This window comes from Bicyclus anynana, chromosome 15 (genome assembly GCF_947172395.1).
Source record: "Bicyclus anynana chromosome 15, ilBicAnyn1.1, whole genome shotgun sequence".
NCBI classification, from domain to species: Eukaryota; Metazoa; Arthropoda; class Insecta; order Lepidoptera; family Nymphalidae; genus Bicyclus; species Bicyclus anynana.
The window spans coordinates 13,039,536-13,060,447 of NC_069097.1; the positions used below are offsets into that span (position 1 = coordinate 13,039,536).

At 36.2% G+C, this 20,912-nt stretch overlaps 1 long non-coding RNA gene across 1 annotated transcript in view; it reads left to right on the forward strand.

Moving 5' to 3' along the window:
- The first annotated feature begins 433 nt into the window (after positions 1–433).
- LOC128198794 (uncharacterized) overlaps positions 434–20,912 on the forward strand; it is a 144,867-nt gene continuing 124,388 nt past the window's right edge. Inside the window, exon 1 of the long non-coding RNA XR_008251496.1 lies at positions 434–755. This is a non-coding gene — a long non-coding RNA (uncharacterized LOC128198794). The remainder of the gene's footprint in view (positions 756–20,912) is intronic.

Genomic DNA, 20,912 nt, shown 5'->3' on the forward strand with positions numbered 1-20,912 from the left:
AAATAAAATAAACATTTCTTTTGTAAAACTGAATGAAAACTCGTAATTATGTATCGTGATTGCTCTTTGGCAAAGGATTGGATTGGTAAAACGATAGTTAATCAAAAACACCCTATAACCTATATAGTCTGTTTTTAATCAGGAACGATCTAGAATTATGACTGTTAGGTACAACATTTCAAAAAAATCTGAATTAATATAGGCATGGAAATCCGAAACAAAAATAAAATTTAATTTCTGTTTAATATTTTTTTGCCTACACCTCCATTTCGTTTGCCCAGTTCTACATCCTTTTTAGCTCTACACGCCAAGGTCCGAGCGGGTGGCATATTAAGACGAAGTTGGAAGTAAAAAAAGGCGAAAAAGAGTTTTATATTCTCTCTCGAATGGGAAGAAATAGGAGAAATCTTTCTCATTTAGCCCACCAGTGCTGACTGGGGTGTTGTTGCGGGCGCACTGCTTAAGCTCCGAGCTTTAATTAAAGATACTGAGTAACTAAAGATCCCAGTAATTAAAAGGAGAAGTGTTTTTCTTTAGAAACACCGTGCTTGTTTGATGCTCGCGAGTCTTTGGAGTGTTTTCGAGAAATCAAAGCGGGGATTGTGTTTGTTAAAGAACTGTGACGTCATGTTGATGAGGCGACGTTGATTTTTTTTCCAACGTTTCTTTGGAGATATGTGAAGCTTGTTTAGAATCATGTGAAACGCAACATGTTGGAGTATGATTGGATGACAAGTTACGTAAAATGTTTTCAGGTATGTGTTGTTTTTATGTTATTTTTGTACGGTGGAGTAATTGTACCATCTGAGCCTCGTGGCCCGTGGCGTATACATAAGATGAGGCCCAAGAAAAATCGTCACATATTTTTATCAAATATGTTCCTTTTAATTTGTTTTATTAGTTTAAATGTGTGCTCTTTTTATAAATTAACATTTCCTTTATTTGGTTATTTTGTTAAGAGCAATATGCCTTTGTTTTTAAGAGCTATTTTCAGTTATTTTTTATTTCAGGTATTATTTATCTTCTGTACTTTTAGTTGTTTCATTGTGCATGCTGTTGTTACCTACTAAGTGATTGCTACACATAGTTTGAGTCAATTATAATTATATTAAGTAATGGAGTCAGTGAACCAATTAAATAAACAAACGATTACTTCTGAGCTCACGGCCTCGCGGTTTATGGGGCTCTTCGATCTGACTATAGTTACGCCACTGTTCTTGTATATTTCCATTGACATTAGAAAGTACTACTCCCATGCTTATTTCTTCAGTAATGGCAAGCGTCCGCAGATCCGCATCCGCAAATACAAATCCATTTGATGCAATGCATCCCATACGTAGGATGCGGATCTATCAACCTTTGCAATTAAGGAGCATTGCTTTGTTCCGGTCTGGAGGGCATGGTTGTCTCATATGCCTGTAATTTTACAGACATATGAGGATTTACATCTATGCCTCATATTAAAGGACAAGTGGCGGCGCTTTTAGGACCTTGAATGTCCTATGGAGTGATGCTTTGTTTATAAACGATGGTTTTCCACTAAACATCAGGTGACTTATCTGCTTGACTGACTTCATTACTATTAGTCCGCGCTACACTAGGAGCCAGAGCTCCGATTCTGATTCGTTGGATGCAGGCGGCTCACTATCGTGATGTTTGGAAGTCCCTACATAAGGCCTATGACCTGCAGGGGACGTCCATCGGCTGATATGGTGATGATGATGATGATGACACTAGGAGCTTTGTAAACTATAGGAGAGAGAAATAAGTTATGATAAAATTATTTCTTTCTCCTGTGCTATTTTTTTTCAGCAGCATCGTTGAATTGTTCATGTAGTTATAGACACACTCACTGCCCTACAGGCAACCTATACGCATAGGTTGCCTGTAGGGTAGTGTGTTGTATGGCATACCTATTCCAGATCTTTGTCGCAACAATCTTATCAAGTTTTTGCGAAAAGTATTAAATTAAGTATTATATGGGCCTCATAAGAAAACTCAGAGTCACACAGCGGGCGATGGAACGAGCTATGCTAGGAGTATCTCTGCGTGATCGAATCAGAAATGAGGAGATCTGCAGAAGAACTAAAGTCACCAACATAGCTCAACGTGTCGCGAAGCTGAAATGGCAATGCGCGGGGCACATAGTTCGAAGAGACGATGGCCGTTGGGGTCCCAAGGTGTTAGAATGGCGACCCCGCACTAGAAAGCGCAGTGTTGGTCGACCCCCCACCAGGTGGACTGACAACATCAAGCGAGTCTCAGGTAAACGCTGGATGCAGGCAGCTCAGTATCGTGATGTTTGGAAGTCCCTACAAAAGGAATATGTCCTGCAGTGGACGTCCATAGACTGATGTGATGATGATGATGATGATGAAGTATTATATAAATAAAATTAAATCTTCACCAATATAACTCACATATTGTAGTACACATTAATTTTTTTACTAATTTGACTATATCAATATAAATTATCTCACCATACTAAATCATAACTTTAAAGAGTTTTCTAACTACAAAGACCAAAGAAGAAAAGACGCAAATGCAAATAAAAATGCGGGTCATATAGTCAATAAAAAAGTACTCAAAACAATAATCCGCAAACTCGGGAAGGGTCAAATTCTTACCTACCAAAAGTGTAGACTTTAGACCTTCGTTATCCCTAAAATCCACATGGCGGAAAATTTCATTTCAATACCCGATACCTACCATAGCAAATAGCTCTGGACCCGGCTTAATATGCATTTAGGGTATTCCCGAAATTTCTCCAGTAAAAATGTATGAGAGCAACCCGACCGTGATGTATAAGTGGATTATGTTCTGTTGTCTCCCTCGCGCGTATAAGTTTGTCCTTTTCGCTACGCTGAGGATAGATATTGGCTAACTATGTGTGGAGAACGATTTCTTCAAGTTGAAATCTTTATCCGAATATTTGCTTTGAGGTCTAAAATACTTATATAGGGTATCCGGTGTAGTGTAATAATGAAATAAACGGGAACCATTAGTAAACGGTAGTTAAAACTTATGAAAATTATAATATTAATTGGAGTACTCGTATTTTTTTAAATTGCACCTCGGTGATGACGGAGTTGAAATCAGTAAAAACAGTTCTTTATTCCCTCTTTCTTGTCGTACCTACAACTTGAGGGTAATGACTTCTGAAAAACACACAATGGGCAAAATAACAGACGATGCATCAATGACATTAGGTGAACTCCAAAGGTTTATTATAATACTGAGCTTCTATTAAGCTTAATTATCCACATGATTATGTTTTTTAGTGTCTAACCCTTGAGTAGAAAGGATTATTTACGGCCAGATTTGCTACAATAAAGTCAAGAACTATGTTAAGTATATAAATTAAATATACACTGGCTAATGAAACATATAAAATCGCAGCGCTGCTTTGTTATTCGTAAATTCTCACTTAATGTATAATTTTGAGATTTTTTACTTATCGGGTAATATTATATTGAATATATAAGAATTATTATTATGTAGCTATATACGTATATACCTACCCTGAGCTTTTGTGAACAGTTACAGTTTTCTAAATTTCTTATAATTTTGAAAGCAAAGACGTATTCACGTACGATTAACTTATTTTAAGTACCTCAGTGAGTTAATTACTACCTTTAAAGTATAACTTAATAAGTGACGTACGTTGCGTACGTAAAGAAGTACGAATTATCTAAGTTATTACTGCATTTACAGTTTACACAGTGCTTATTCTTTTTCATTCTTCTATGGAAAAAAGTTGTGAATAAAAACGTTCTCTCCATGATATTGTAGCTTTCATATTCTTCATAATAGGAGACAAAGACTGTGTGATGTAAGCATATTTTTCGCCGGAGAGTTCGTTCTGAAATCAATACATCCGACGAACAATTTTGCGTTTCACTTATATTTAAATTCGTCTCCTTGGGTTTCTTTTTAACTTTTCTATGATAAAAGGAAAGTACTCTTTGGAAAATCCTTTGCTCTTCGGAAAATCTCATTTTCATTTCTTGATTTATTTTTAGAGTCACGGATGTCTTAATACACCAAATTCGGAATTCGTTTATTTGAAACTAGCGGACGCCCTCGATTTCGTCTGTTTGAAATTCAGCATTTTACAGTTATTTGTCCCATGAAACAAAAGCAACAAATATTTGTTGCTTTTGTTTCATGGGACAAATAACTGTAAAATGTTGCAAAACAAAGCTTGACCGATTTGAATATTCAAATCGGTCAAGCTTTTTTCTAGTTTTAGGGAAACAGTGATAAGCGCTGTATGCTTGGTACATACAATTTACCGTGCAATTGAATCTTGTTACTTGAACTTGGAATTCCCAGACACCACTTAGTTGGCAATCCAACTTCTGGCAACGTTCAAATAAGTCTTAGCATACAGAAAACTCCAGAAGGTATTATCGCGCATAGGAATGAAGCTTTGAAATTACTCTTTTTTGGAGTAATTTCACGAACAAGCGATTAGTCGTTACTCTGTATATGCCGTGTTGTATGACTTATACAGGTACAATTTTTGGACACAATCCGTGCTTTATAATGACGGTTGAACGTGGTTTCTAGTGTTTTATTTATTCTCAGAAATAAGTATATTTTTTTTTCTTTCAATTTATTATTATATTTAAGATTTTCCACAGACTTTACCTTGTTCGTACATTCAGAAACTATATAAATAGAAGTCGCAAATTGCCACTAAACCAATAATCGCCGTCGAGCCAGCGGGTGGTAGCGCAAATAAAATTCTGACGAACGAAGAGAGAAAATAAAATCCTCAGCAGCTGTATTGGAAGAAATTGTTTGAAATAGCCTTCCATCAGCCACTAACGTCGCGAAATACTAATATTGACTGCGGCACTCGGCGATAATGTGATCTGCAATAGGAAATATTCAACATCTTTACCTAGGTATTGACGTTTGCAATTTCAATATTACTTCAAAACGTTTACAAGGTATGCTTTTTATATTTAAGTTGAAATAGCCTTTATTGCTAATAAGAAGTTGTTTTATATTTCTTCTTCGTCTTCATAATGTGCCTCTCCATCACTGAACTACAGCTCATCTTGATGGGAAAGGTTGCTGGTAGAAGGGGCGTTGGTCGCAGGAAGAAGTCTTGGCTGAGAAACATCAGAGAGTGGACTGGGACCGCGAGCGCGCCACACAATTATTTCGCCTCGCGAAGGATAGAGACGAGTTCAAGAAATGACTGCCAACCTTCGCTAGTCGGAGAGGCACCCTAAGAAGAAGAATATCACTGAAGGTCGGCGGTTCCATTTCTAAATTTCTCCTTCTCCATGGCTAGGGGGAAAAGTTCTCCAACTTTTTTTATGTTAGTCCAATCCCTTATATTTTGTAGCCAGGTCTTGTTCCTCTTACCTACTGCTCTTTTGCTTGTTTTTATCGATTCCAAGTAGCTTCTCCTATTCCATTAATGTTATCTTCCCATCTTCTGTAGATCAAGCCACTCTGTTATCTTTTGTGTCAATTTTTCGCAAACTTTTTAAGTTAATTACTTGGTAATAATTATGTTATGGACTGTTTGGCTATACTCGTTTATTGTCAAAGAATAAGTAAAGATGACATTTCGCTAATAGAAAGCTATATCACCACAAAAAAACATTGGCAATATTGTATCTCTGTATTATTCCCACGGGAACCAGAACTACGCGGGTGAAACCGCGGATCTGCTAATTAACATGACAATTTTACTTGGGGCGCATTCAATAATTAGTAAGTCAGTAATTAGTAATTTAGTATTTTAGTCGAGTACGAACAATTTTTGGGCTGTAAATCCAAAAATAGCTCGTACGCGAATAAAATACTAACTATACTACAGACTTTCTTGATGAGTACTGTTTACCAACAAAGAAATTAGAAATGAAGATAGAAAACGCATGCCATTTCATAACATATTTATTTTAAATTATGTATGGTTTGTTTATAAAATGTTATATAAAATATATTTACTATATCTAATTGTTCTAAGCTTATTAATCAAATTTATTTTCATTAATTTAAGAACAAGTTAATTATTATTATTATTATATCAGCCACTATTAGTCATGATACTTATATCATAAAGAATAAAATATATATATATACATATTGCCGGTTCAGCAGAGCCTTTCGAACCGGTGGTAGTCTACTAGTGGTGGTAGTCTAATAGTGAAACTTGACATTCCAAAAGTGCTTGTAAAGTAAGCCTTCTTGAAATAAACGAATTTTGATAAACTAATAACTGGTAATAAAAATACAGTAACAAAAATTTTATAAGTATTTAAACAATATCAGTCGATAATATCCTGAGGTAGTAGGTATATATTTGGACCTTTCTCCGACCGCAGTGAGGATTCGCCTAAAATAACTTCTGAATATTCCCCGCAACAGGTGAAATTAACTTATTTTGTCTGGTGAAATACAAAGGTTAACTCTATGAACTCAATAAGCTTTTATGAAACCTAAACCTTTATTTTTACCTAAAGCGTATTTTTAACATATTTAAGAAGGAGGTTCCATATTTATTTTTTTGTATGTATGTATATTTGTCCGCGACTTAATGAAATTATTTAAATGTATATTAAGCGACATTTCTCTTTATGAGAAAAAGATAATTATTATCAAATCTAAACAAAGTATTTGGTTATTTGTTACGGTCCGGGCCATACACCTCCAACTTTTCAGTTGTCTGAATTTTAAGAAATTAAATATCACGTGTCTCAAACGGTGAAGGAAAACATTGTGAGGATACCTGAGAATTTTCTTAATTATTTAGGTGTGTGAAGTCTGCCAATCCGCATTGGACCAGCGTGGGTTGTGATAAATTAGTATTCCACTATGAGAATGAATTAACTCACTGACTTTTTATTTCAATAAAAAAGCTCTAGGGGCTAGAAGGGGCTATCTTGTGTCTATATCAAAGAATACCTTATCAGCCGATAGACGTCCACTGCTGGACATAGGCCACTTGCATGGACCTCCAAGCACAACGGTCTCGAGCCGCCAGCATCCAGCGGCTCCCTGCAACCCGCTTGGTATCCACCTAGTGGGGGACCTTGAAACCTTGGACCTTCTTCCAGCACCTTGGGACTCCAACGTCCATCGGCTCTTCGAACTATGTGGCCTGCCTATTGCCACTTGAGCTTTGCGACTCGCTGAGCTATGTCAGTGACTTTGGTTCGTCTGCGGATCTCCCCATTTCTGATTCGACCACGCAGAGAAATTCCAAGCATAGCTCGCTTCATCTCCCGCTGAGTGACTTTGAGCCTTCTAATAAGGCCCATAGTTAGCCATCAAAGAATAAACATTTTAGTATTAATCACACTAGAACACTTTCTAAGTTTCTCCACCGTCATACCTGTAAGCAGTCAATGTTCAAATGAGTGACTTTATCTGTACAAATAGAGTTATTAAAATAAAATAGGTGTATTATAAAATAACATATCCATATAAAACGGTTCGTTCAGTGAAAACGTGAAAGCATTCTCACATAATGTGAACGCAACGAAAGCAGTAGTCACACCGACGACCGATCAGCGCCATTACTCCTTAGTCGGGCATAAAAATGAGATATTACCATACCTAGTTAAGTAGTCTGTCTATATGGCTCGATAACCAGCTTGCTAACTGCTTACAGAATACAGCATCATTCTATTTACGCCCCCCTCATGACTAAATGCTGTTATTCTGTTATATGTGTCATCGTAGAATTTAAGGATGTTTGACTGTTGTGGGATGGTTGCACAGTGTTTGAAATTTAGCCGAGTTTGCTGTGGGTTAGTTAGGTTTTGCTTAAAGTTTATTTAGCGAATTCATTCGACACTATGACTTTATAATTGTTTATGAACCTCTGAACTATAGGTTGTTATTGTGTTGAATGTTCATGCTTATCAATTACTAGCTGACGCCGCGCGGTTTCACCCGCGTGGTTATCGTTCTCGTGGGAATACGGAGCTACTATATAGCCTATAGCCTTCCTCAATAAATGGGCTATCTAACACTGAAATATTTTTTTAAATCGGACCAGTAGTTCTTGAGATTAGCGCGTTCAATCAAACAAACAAACAAACTCTTCAGCTTTATATATTAGTATTAGATTAGATAGAATTCAGGGGTGAATACGACTATTGCATTACTTAATAAAAAAGAATATTTCTAGCGAAGGTTATTGTGGGCTTATATGATTAATTAATTCATAGTTTTGTCATATTACACGGATGTTTTGTAATTGCAATTTAAAATGTCTTAATATCAATACAAGTAAAGAAAAAGAAAGACAAGACAAGAGAGACAATGTCTCAAGTATTATAGAATTTATTTAATTCTTTTTTTATATAAGTGTTTCTTCTATCGTAAAAGAAAAATCATAAAGTACTTTATTAAGGAAGTGCATTTCATCGTTGAATCAACGTCGAGAGTACACACAGAATAGCACTAAGTAGGTACTGATAGTCGTCTCAACTAACGTATGGTGTTTTTGAAAAATAAATTTACGCCTACGCGTTACGAAGAGTGTATGCTAACGGATTTATTAGCCTGTCTATTACTATTCAGTTGGTGTTTCGAAGTAATTTGTCATTCTACAGTTCTACGAAGTAAGTGCCAAATAAGCTATGTACTTGATACGTGAGTTTACTTTGACTATTACTGCCTAGACATTTTAGTTGACATAAACTATCAATAGTAACACACTATATTACAGAAATACACACACTCACACACTTATATAAACTCACAAAACACACATACAGTCACACATAATGCTAGAATATAATAAATATTTTTATTAAAATAATAATCTGTACTGATATAAAAATAACTAACATTTGAATATTATTTAAGAATATTACGGAAATGTTTACGTCCCAATTTTTGTTATTATTGTTAGGTACAGTGGTGTGCTTGGTGGATTCACAAGACGAAGGTCCTAGGTTCGATCCCCAGCTGGGCCGATTGAGGTTTTCTTAATTGGTCCAGGTCTGGTTGATGGGAGACTTCGGCCGTGGCTAGTTATCACTCTACCGACAATGACGTACCGGTACGATGTCGTGTAGAAACAGAAAGGGATTTAGATTTAATCCTACTCCTAACAAGTAAGCCGGCTTCCATCTTAGATTGCATTATAACTTACCATCAGGTGGAATTGTAGTCAAGGACTAACTTATAGAGAATAAAAAAAAACTAAGGTGTCGGAAATAAACAAATATAGACTTTGATTTAGGAATTGCTTGTTTTCTTTTGTTCTTAGTAGAATTAGTGAATTTTTGATTAACTAGGTATTTTTTTAAAAGAACAACCAAGTTCAAAAATTAATAACCGAAAAATTATAAACCTTGCTTTTTACAATTCTTCATAAAAATAACGAAGGCTTTAGAAAAAACACTGTAAAAATTAGAAAATCATTACGTCCCCAAGTCTAGGAGGAATGTTCTTCAAAATGGCCGCGAGTGTATAGCGAGCGACGTCACGGTATTGTGCGAGTCGTCGCGCCAGCTCGCGTTTATTTCCCAAGAGTGGTTGTGTCGTGGAATATAAAGAAATATCTACCGAAGTGCGTTCTAGAATTTCTTTTGTATGAGCTTTGAAACATCTTGATACTTTGTTACATTTTTTTTTGTTCCTTAACACTTATGATGTCAATACGGATTTATTTACGCCATAATTTTTGGTATTTTTGATGTGTACGCCCTACAGACGTTCCGTTTTAATTGCGAAGTTTTCACTGAACCAACTGTTCAGTGAAAACTACCATCCGTGAACTATGTCCGTCAGTTTTGACTGTACAGTTTTTTTAATGATTTTGATTGCAATTTCGATTTGATAAGACAATACAGTTAAGTGCGCTGTTAAAACTAAACGTCTTTTACGCAGATAATGTGTAAGTAAGTTTCCTGAATTTGTGTTGTCGTTTTAAATCCGCAAAAGCGTCCGTCACAGCTTCATAAGCAGATATTATAACATATTCATATTATAACATATTCAATATCATCCCATATTCGGCTTACTGCTAAGCATAAGCTCGAGTCTCCACTCAGAATGAGAGGAGTAAGGCCAAAAGTCCACCACGCTGGCCCAATGCGGATTGGCTCATTAGGTGGTTATAACATATGCCATAATACTGTGACAGAGCTGGGGATGTCTGGGGAAGTACTACTACCATGCTTATTTCTGTCTCCAAACAGCATTGCTGAGCTCTGATTATGGTCATGGTTATCAGTGTAAGTAATCACAGACACATAGGCATAATACCTACGTCTCAGATTGATGTGTATCCATCCACTGCCTTTTGTATGACGTGTTCTTTGCGGTAATAATAATTAACCCAAAAATAATATGAAAATAAATAAGAGACTTATTTACTTCAATAGTTATTTAATCAGATTTTATTAAATCTGTTCTGAGTTTTATTAAGAGTGATTAATGCAAGATACAAGGCGTTCGGAAAACTTCGCCATATATTTTCGTCCGAAACTTCTCAGTGCTTAAAGACAAAAGTCTTCGAACAGTGCGTATTGCCATTGATGACCTATGGTTTCGAGATTTGGTCGCTAACTATGGGCCTCATAAGAAGACTTAGACTCAGGGTGTTGGTCAACCACCCACCAAGAGGACTGACGACATCAAGCGAGTCGCAGGGATTCGTTGGATGCAGGTGGCTTAGGATCGTGATGTTTGGAAGTCCCTACAAAAAGCCCATGTTCTGCAGTGGACGTCCATAGGCTGATATGATGATTATGAATGCAAGATATGTATACTAATATTATAATGCTGAAGAGTTTGTTTGTTTGTTTGTTTGTCTGTTTGTTTGATTGAACACTCTAATCACAGGAATACTGGTCCCATGAAAAAAAATCTTTCAGTGTTAGATAGCCCATTTATCGAGGAAGGCTATAAGCATTATATTAATAACTAAAATAACGGGAATGAGAACCATGCGGGTGAAACCGCGCGGTATCAGCTAGTATATTATATAGGGCCTTGATTAAGTAGTATTTCGTGGTTATTGTAATTTTATGACAGGAATAAAAAATATCACATGTAAGTATACGGTTTTACGAATCCGTGTCTGCCAATATATTATGGTTTACACCTTAATTTTCAAATATTCATGGCGTTCCCGGCGTGCAACTGCCAGTGCCAGCACTACCAATCAATATTTATTGTTCTTTGGGTAGGTATTCAAGTGTCTCTACCAAAATCGTAAAATCTTATTTATTAATTCACGATGCACGGGGCAAAAATACGGTAAAACTGGCCGCCAGCCAACACGTGTAACGCCTTGCTCTCGGATTCGTATTACAAAACACATTTTGTTTTTTATTTACAATGTAGCTGCACATGAGTGTAGGTACCTAACCGCCTCTACCTACATTCCATTTTGTTGATTTCATACAGTATCATTTCATTCATGTACAACTTAACGCAGGGTTCCTCAAACTTTCGGCTTCACAAACCCCTAACTACTACGATTTAATGACCCCCCCCCCAAAAAAATAAACTGTTGAAGAAAATAAGGTTTTATTAGAATTTTTATTGAAAAGGTAGCACATAAAGTACCAAAAGAAATGTCTTTCGCAAATGTTTTCAATGTTGGAGTCATTTTGGACAATTTAAACGTTATATAATGTTTTTTTTTATTTTGCTATCATCCGCGAAAAGTCGACGAACCCATGCGACAACGTCACCCAGTTCCGACAAAATACTCTCTACGTACGTTTCACCCCGAAACCGGAGCATCCTCAGGAGATGTTGACTCTACAACGTGCAATTGTACGTTGTAGAGTCATTAATAAATCATTATATAATCATGATGAACTTCCGCAAAGTAACGCCAACTTCTATCCAAATTTTAACCTTAATTCTGGGTTGGTTAACCTTAATACTGGTTGGCTAACCATTTGCCGTCGAATCGCGTACCCCACTTTGAGAAACCTTGACTTAACGCAATACGCGATATCGTTTTACACTTGGACGTTAGTAACGTCAACTGTCAAAGTTACAAGTGTTAAACTCAACTTTCGACTACTCTGTAACTTGATATTAGATGTCATTGTAAACTAAGAGCCTGCTATAGCCAGACTTTCGTGATTTTTAAATATTTGTTTGTCAAACATGTATCTACTTACCAGTGGCGAAGAATGGAATTTAGATGAAGGTAAGCCGTCTCAAAGAAAAGGTAATTCATACGGCATGATACAAATTCCGATCACTTATATAACTAGATACAGTCATCGATCGAGTTAAAAAGTGGATGCACAATGAGTGCCAAACACAACTTCTTGGCACTCAATTCATGTAGTCGCATTTGCTAATTCAACCTTAGAGTTAATTATTAAGGTATAATTTGCTCTGAATTTGGGATTTTATTAAATATTGGACTATATTTTAAGGCCTTTTTATAATTTTTCTTTACCAATAATTCTAAAACAGTCAAAGAAAAATTGGCCAGTTTTCAATTGAAATTTTCTGCATGATTGTGCGTCCTTTAATTATAAGAGGTCAACGGATACAGTACAACAATGAATATGCATAAGTTATATATAAATAAGCTTTTTTTCTTAGCGAGCACTTATGAAAATTGACAAAATGTATGGAAATAACGAATCGTCGAACCTGTATAACTTGGTTAAAAGCCCTCCTACAACTTTCATGCCATATTAGCTATTACTTCAAATGGCAAGTTCTAACGATTCGTGCCATTTTTTTTTGTTCGCCGGCACTTTCAACAAGGGCTAAAATTAATGATCTCCTTTTAGCTACCACGGCTCCTCAACTCCATAGTTGCCATATTTATTTATCTATGGACTGACAAACTGTCAGCTTTAATAAAATGAGGTAAGTCTCGCTATCACAGACTGTCGTTCTACAATATCTATAGTAAACGGAAACCGAGAATGCGCATTCAAATATGATGTGACGGAAAACGTTTTCGTAAAAGGTTTCTAAAAACTAACAAAATATACTTTCTAGTTTATGACTTTTACATTATATTTTATTACTTTATAAAAATGGGATGTAATAAGAAAGAAAGAAAAGAAAGAAAATAAGTTTATAGTGTCATAATCAGTACATCCTATCTAAGATATTATATGACTGTCTGTGACACCAAACAGAAAGGGCTTACAGCTCAGCATTAGCCGTTCGTCGCAGAAAAGCAATGCCCAGCGCTGATTTTCAGCTGAGACCCGGGTGACGTCACAGTCAGTTACAATTACCTACTAATCAATATACTTTTAATACATTCGGCAGCCTCTGTGGCGAAGTGGTATGCGTGGTGGACTTACAAAACGGAGGTCCTGGGTTCGATCCCCGGCTGGGCCGATTGAGATTTCCTTAATTGGTCTAGGTCTGGCTGGTGGGAGGCTTCGGCCGTGGCTAGTTACCACCCTACCGGCAAAGACGTACTGCCAAGTGATTTAGCGTTCCGGTACGATGTCGTGTAGAAACCGAAAGGTGTGTAGATTTCATCATCCTCCTAACAAGTTAGCTCGCTTCCATCTTAGACTGCATCATCACTTACCACCAGGTGAAATTATAGTCAAGGGCTAACTTGTAAAGAATAAAAAAAAACATGATGATAAAAAACTTATAATAAGAAATGTTTATTAAAAAAAAGCTAAAACAACCAAGACTGTTGGAGCGAAGTGCACGAAAAAAACCATTTGAGCCGAGGCAAGAGACGCTATAAGTAGGATTTGGCGCTTGGAAATCCACGGAAAGGGAGGACGGGCCAGAAAGAAATAGAAGATACAAAGTAAATGAAATGTATGTATATAATCGAGCTGCGTATATAAATTGAACATTAAATAAAAGGCCGAAGATTTCGGAAGACTATTCGAGTGAAAGAGATGAAAATGGAAAGGCGTAGGAGAAAATAAGCGCGAATGAATACAAATGCTCAGAATACAGTGGTTTTCTGTATTCTGAGTACAAATGCTGGTTTTTTTGCGACCGGATTTACTTTGTTTATGTTTGTTTGGATTAGTTTAAGTGGATCCGAAGTAGAGACGGCTTTGGGTCGGAGACGTTTGCAATTATCATTATGGTTAGTTTGAAAACATGTTGCATTGGAATTTTTATGGTTTTTCCACAGCTAAATTCTCTTTTCTATGTATTTTCATTTTATATTTTCATCTTGATTGTATCCGCCAATACAAAATGATTCATTAACAATTAAAAATCAAATATATAATTAAGAGTTTTTTAACAATTATTATTAAACTAGGTTCCGTCCTTGTGGTTTACTCTGTATAATATTTAAAATTCTTTGATTTCTGGGATCAAAAATATCTTACGTATTTTTTTTTTTAAGTACTTCTGTCTTTATTTTAAGTAGGCATTATATTCTTAAATATTATAATCTATATCCTATTTGACATTAATTAATTAATTTTAATTATTAAAATAATATTAAAATTGACTGATTTAACAAAAATAACAATTCCAATAACAGTATTTAAAACTAAAGACAGGCTTAAGAAAGGACAACACCAACAACTCATGGGGACGGGGATCGAACCCAGGACCTCGGCTTAATCGTGAAACTATTGATACTTCTACTATGAGGCACGCGTGCAGAGCCGCAGTAATATGTCTGTTTATTGCACAAATAAAATGCAATCTTTCAGAACCTCACGTTTTTGCATAGTTCATTAAGGCCATATAATGTTATTGCAAATAATTTAACCCATCGTGACCTGTCACTGTCAATTTGAACGCTTGTAAAGTGGATATCTTATTCTCTAGAGGCACGCCACCGCGCAAATGAACCGACCGACTACCGGACGATAAATATAACATTGGATTAATTCAGTATAGTGATAACGTAACACGAGTTAGTAGCCGAATAATTTGTACAAGTATCCAAAACCATACGAATCCATTGATCTATAAAAAACGAAAGACCGCGACTTGATTTAGTTTTTCCCAAATCCCGTGGGAACTATGGATTTTTTCGGAATGAAAGTAGTACTATGTGTTAATCCAGAGTAAAATCTATTTCCATCCCAAATTTCAGCCAAACCGCTTCAGTAGCCGTCGCGTAAAGGAGGACAAACATACTAACACAATTACACACACACAAACTTTCGCCTTTATATTAGTATTTTTATATTACTTTGTATGTTATATGTTGCGCGGTCGTCATTCCAATATCCGGACTCTAAAGTCCGTCGACTCTCTCGATCTCTTCTACCCCTCAGCCTTTGCCACTCCGAGCATAGCTTCCATTCCATTGCCTATTTTTCCTTCTTTCTTATAAGGTCCATACTAAGCGATCAAGTCTCGGAACCTACGGCAACTATTCGAGATTTTGGTCTTTGCGCATTGAGGGATTTAAAATGAAAAGATGCCGCGAAGTTTCCCGAATGCTACCAAGCCGAGTTGTATGGCCTGTAGTTTGGATTAACCTAATCAACTCGAGCTGTCCAGTATTCTTTGTATGAAACTGCAATGCACCATACATATCGCTCAATGGTACGAATACGTCTTGGATCAGACCAGTAAGCGATAAGTGTTTCAGTGATTCAAACATTATTAAAAAGCTTACCACCATTTTAAGTACGAGATAAGTGCATACTATTATCTTATTAAATACAAGAAATGCTATGAAAAAATATCATTATTCACAAGGCAAATATTAGTACCTACTTAAATAAATAGCTAAATAAAGTATACCATTTACGACGGCGCTACGTGAGTACCAACTATAATAATGCAAATAAAAATTCTATAAGCTATGGTAGTCAGAACCCCTAGTACGAGTTGCGAGTAATCGTGCATTCGATTAATTTTAAAGATCGGAACATTACATTTTTTGTATCGGTTTTATTAATATTATGGATTGTTTGAACACACAGGTCTCAATGAGAATGTTTTCCAAACGACATATATGTTTAAATTTTAAACATGCATAATTATGACTTTCTTCTTGCAAATTCCAGGAATCGCAAAATAACTTAATATTTACTGTTAAGTCGAATAACGATTGTCTAGAACTGAGCATTACTTCGTAGATAGGGCAGGTGCTATGAATGTATATTGTTTATTCTTGTTCCGATGGATGTGTCTACCATAGACCCTGAGAGTCAGGTGCGTATATTTTCTCCAGAAACTTTATCATAAGATGCAGGGAATATATCGGCTTCAATTGATTCTGCACACAAGACCTGAACTAATTGAACATTAAATAAAGAATGATAAATTATATCGTTATATATTTAAATTTATAAAGGGAGAAATTCAGTAAAATAAAAATAATGACTGTGCATAGTCAGTATATATTTGAAAATACAGTATGTTCATAAAAAACTTTTTTAACGGGAACGTCGTAACTTTAATTTTAAATTGTTAACTGATTATTATCACAATTACAAGTATCTAATAATATTAAGTGCTTTTAAACTAATTGAAGTAAATGAATTTTCACTATGACTTTGACTTTATAAATTGTAATACTAACTACAGGGCTTTAGCTTATCAATTTCAAAATAAGAGCTGCTGATGAATTTGTCTTTTGAAATTGAAATGAAAACGTACTTGGTTAATAAAGCTTAGGTATTTGAAATCGAGTTCCACTGAGGCGATCGATTTCGTACTTAGGCTTATGTATTGTATTCAATGTTCTTTTCCGTTTAGTATTTACAGTGGCTCAATAAAGTGTTCAACTTACAGCTACCATGTAAATAAAGAGTGTCGGCGCAGAACAAAAGACGTCGACGGCTATTAATATAAAGTTCTTGAGAACTTTTGCAATATTACGATAGAGCCATTCATGTTTACGGCGGGCGGGTCGGGATTATTGACTTTTTTAAGTGTGTATTTTCTTAAACGGTTTGCTAATAGTGTAGGAGACAGTAGTGGATCATTGCTTTGCACATCATTGTAATGTATTGTAGGTAGTTCAATAATAAATGTATGCAAGCCAACTGAATAAAGACAGTCCGGTCGACCGCCATCGTGTTTTACTTGTCAATTACATCTCAAATCTAGATGCAGTACCTAAATTAAATATTATTAACCTACCAAAAATAAGAGCGAAATTATTGTCATAAATCATTTTACACTACGGTCTTAGCCGCCTGCATCCAGCGGCTGCCAGCGGCACTTCATGTAATCGGTCTCCTTAGTTAGGCGTCGACTAACACTGCGCTTTTCGGTGCGGGATCGCCATTGGGACCCCTTGGGACACCTTGGGACTCCAACGTCCATCAGCTCTTCAAACTACGTGGACTGCCCATTGCCACTATGTCAGCGACTTTGATTATTCTGCGAATCTCCCCATTTTTGATTTGATTATGCAGAGACACGTAACTCGCTCCATCACCCGCTGAGTGACTCTGAGCCTTCTAATGAGACCCATAGTTAGCGACCAAGTCTCGGATCCGTACGAACCGATCCGGAAGACTTTCATTATACAGTAAAATAAGTACAGTAAAGTAAAATAAATACTTACTATTGTATCAAACTAGCCGAGACTCCCTACCCCTAGTCTTATTATAGGGAATGAACCTGATGGAAAATCTATCTCTTTGTTACAAAGTTAGAGAGAAATAAAAGAAAAATACATTGTATCCATCGAACCGTGCCCGTATTCTTAAAGGCATATCGCCAATAGGCGAATCTTTCCCACATATCTTATCCACACACCCCTAACTCTTTCCCCCTTTTTCACCCATTTTGCCCATTTTTCCGAACGTACTCGCCAATAGTAACATGTGGGGGGCGTGGCCTACTTTATTGCGAATTCTTTCCCCGAGATATCGGATTCTTTCCATTTTGTTCCCGGTTCGGTGCACTTGATAGTGGATGTAATTCAGCTAATAAGAAATTTTTGCTTTTGTCTGCTACTTTGTTTTTAACCGACTTCCAAAAAGGAGGAGGTTCTACGTTCGGCTGTATGTATGTTTTTTTTTTTTTTTTTTTTTTTTTTTTTTATGTATGTCCAGCGATAATTCCGTCAATTGTGGACCGATTTTGAAAATTCTTTTTTTGTTTTGTAGGGTTTACTTCCAGGGTGGTCCCATTTTTTTCATGTCAGGGTCTGATGATGGCATCCTGGAGAAATTGAGGGGAACTTTCGAAAGTTGTAGAGACGGCTAGTACGTTTGTTAGTGTTTCCATAAGGTATTTTAAACCACTACAACTTTATGAAGGTTTGGAGTTGGTCTGATGATGGAGCCGAAACACAGACGATGGAACTCGTCAAGGATTTACAGCAGTCACCTTTTGTTTGGGCTTGATTAATTTGTATTGATGAGTACTTTCCACCTATATGGGTTGTGACTGTATTAAGGGTCTGGTGATGAAGACGAGGGACAGTGAAGAGAACTCCTCGACGGTTCACAGTAGCTACCTTGTCTTTGGACTTGATAAATTTGTATTGATGAGAACTTTCCACCTAGATGCATTGTGACTGTATTAAGGGTCTGATGATGAAGACGAGGGACAGTGAAGAGAACTCCTCGAAGGTTCACGGTAGCTACCTTGTGTTTGGACTTAATAAATTTGTATTGATGAGAACTTTCCACCTAGATGGATTGCGACTGTATTAAGGGTCTGGTGATGAAGACGAAGCACAGTGAAGAGAACTCCTCAACGGCTCACAGTAGCTACCTTGTGTTTGGACTTGATAATTTTGTATTGATAAGAACTTTTCACTTAGATAGGTTGTGACTGTATACACGCAGTGGGTATGCTAACACTAAAAATAAAAAAATAAAAATTTTAATAAAAAAAATTCAACCGACTTCCAACTCAAAAAATAACTTTAACTAAAAAGCAAAAAATAACATCCTACCTATGTGCTACCTTCTGATCAGTTTGAAGGCGGTGCCAAGCCAGTGTCGTGTTTTAATTAAAGCTGTTTCTGGAATAACCACATAAATTTTGTAGTTTAAACGTATTTAATTAAAACATCACTGGCTTGGCACCGCCTTCAAACTGATCAGAAGGTAGCACATAGGTAGGATGTTATTTTTTGCTTTTTAGTTAAAGTTATTTTTTGAGTTGGAAGTCGGTTGAATTTTTTTTATTAAAATTTTTGTATTTATGCATTTTGTGTTGTAAATTGGAGGGAGTTATTTGGATGGCTCTTTGATTAGTTTCTTGATTGTTGACGTTGAATAAAGTTAAGTTTAAAGTTAGATCTCGTGTAATGTTAAATGACGGTTTAATCTTAGATGCACGCTATGTGCTTAGGGGTTATTAAACCAATACTTAAAAGAAGTACTTATCAGAAATTTAAATCTATGAAAAATCAAAGAAACACGACTAATACACAGATCTATTACAAAAAAAGGAAAAAATACGAACTTTGTGGACTATGTTGGTGGACGGTAATCTCTGAAACCATTGCAATTATTGCCCGCCTTAAAATTGTGTGCATTTTAAGAAATTAAATATCACGTGTCTCAAACGGTGAAGGAAAACGTCGTGAGGAAACCTGCATAGATTTTGCACCAGAGATTTTTCTTAATTCTCTGCGTGTGTGCTATTGGCCTAACCCCTCTCATTCTAAAAGGAGACTCGAGTTCAGCAGTGAGCCGAATATTAGTTGATAATGATGATGGTGATTTAAGTTACGCCAAAACACCTGCGCTAGATTAGTTCTCTGATTGTTTTTCGATTATTCAAAAATACGGAAAAATTAACCCTTGAATGCATGATTTTTTGTTTGAATTAAAAAAAAAAAATTTCTGATAGGAATGTAGCCATACATTACGTAAAAATAAGGCCTCCCTCCTCTCCTATGAGGAGGGAAGCCTGACTCTGAAGTGGGACGTTAAAGCAATTATTTGAAAATTTCCCAACACGCCTGTCTACTAGGTAGAGACATTACTCGTATACCTACTACTACTACGAAGATAGAGTATAAGTTTGCAGATGCGTTTTCCAATAAGGTACAAATTCCCGTAGCACTAGACTCCCTGTGGTTGATTATGACATCCGATTATACCTCCTTTGTCCCGTTATTTATCTTTAGCTAGCCGTGAACGAGACGAGGCAGCCTCGCTTATGAGAAATTCTTTCTTTGACGCCAAACAAATTCAAGACACGTGAACTTTACCTACGAGAATATTGCTTTTCAAACTTCGCTTACAGCCACCTAGAACAGCACTTTTAATATCATCATCCATAGCCTTTATTACGCTTCTGATAAGTGCCAAATTGCTGTGTACCGGTGGTTTTGGTTATGGTAATACACCAGCGTCAATAATATTTATCGTTTAATTTTCTATATTAGCAACTTGGCTTGTTAAATGTTTTCATTGTATACCATGTTTTTCCGTACGTTTTCGTTAGTTATCGCCCGTACATGTTTATTTTACTAATTGCTTTATATTTTCGCACGATCGTTGTTATTCTGTCCTACCAAATTGTATGTTTACAGGATTGTTTTTAAATTTTGATTTCTCGTGTTTTTCAATACAGTTATTATTAAGAGACGTTGATGTTGTTTTTTGTTATTAATTAATGAAATTGTTACAAAAAATAAGGAACTGGTGAAACGTTTGGCAATATTCATCAGCTAAATTAAAATATTTTGAGATTTTCAACCCATATTTGGCTCACTGTTGTGCTGGAGTCTCCTCTCAGAATGAGAGGTGTTTGGTCAATAGTCCACTACTTCACACACGCAGAGAATTAAGAAAATTCTCTGGTATGCAGGTTTCCTCACCATGTGTTTCCTTCACCGTTTGAGACAGGTGATATTTAATTTCTTAAAATGCACACAACTGAAAAGTTAGAGGTGCATATCGCGGATCGGATTCGAACCCACACCTTCCGGTATCGGAGTCAGAGTTCATATACACTGGGCAATCATGTCCCTAAAACATAGTATTATAAAAAATATTATGAGGTCGACGATTGATATAAAGAGGAATGTCACAACAAAACGGTTTTTTATA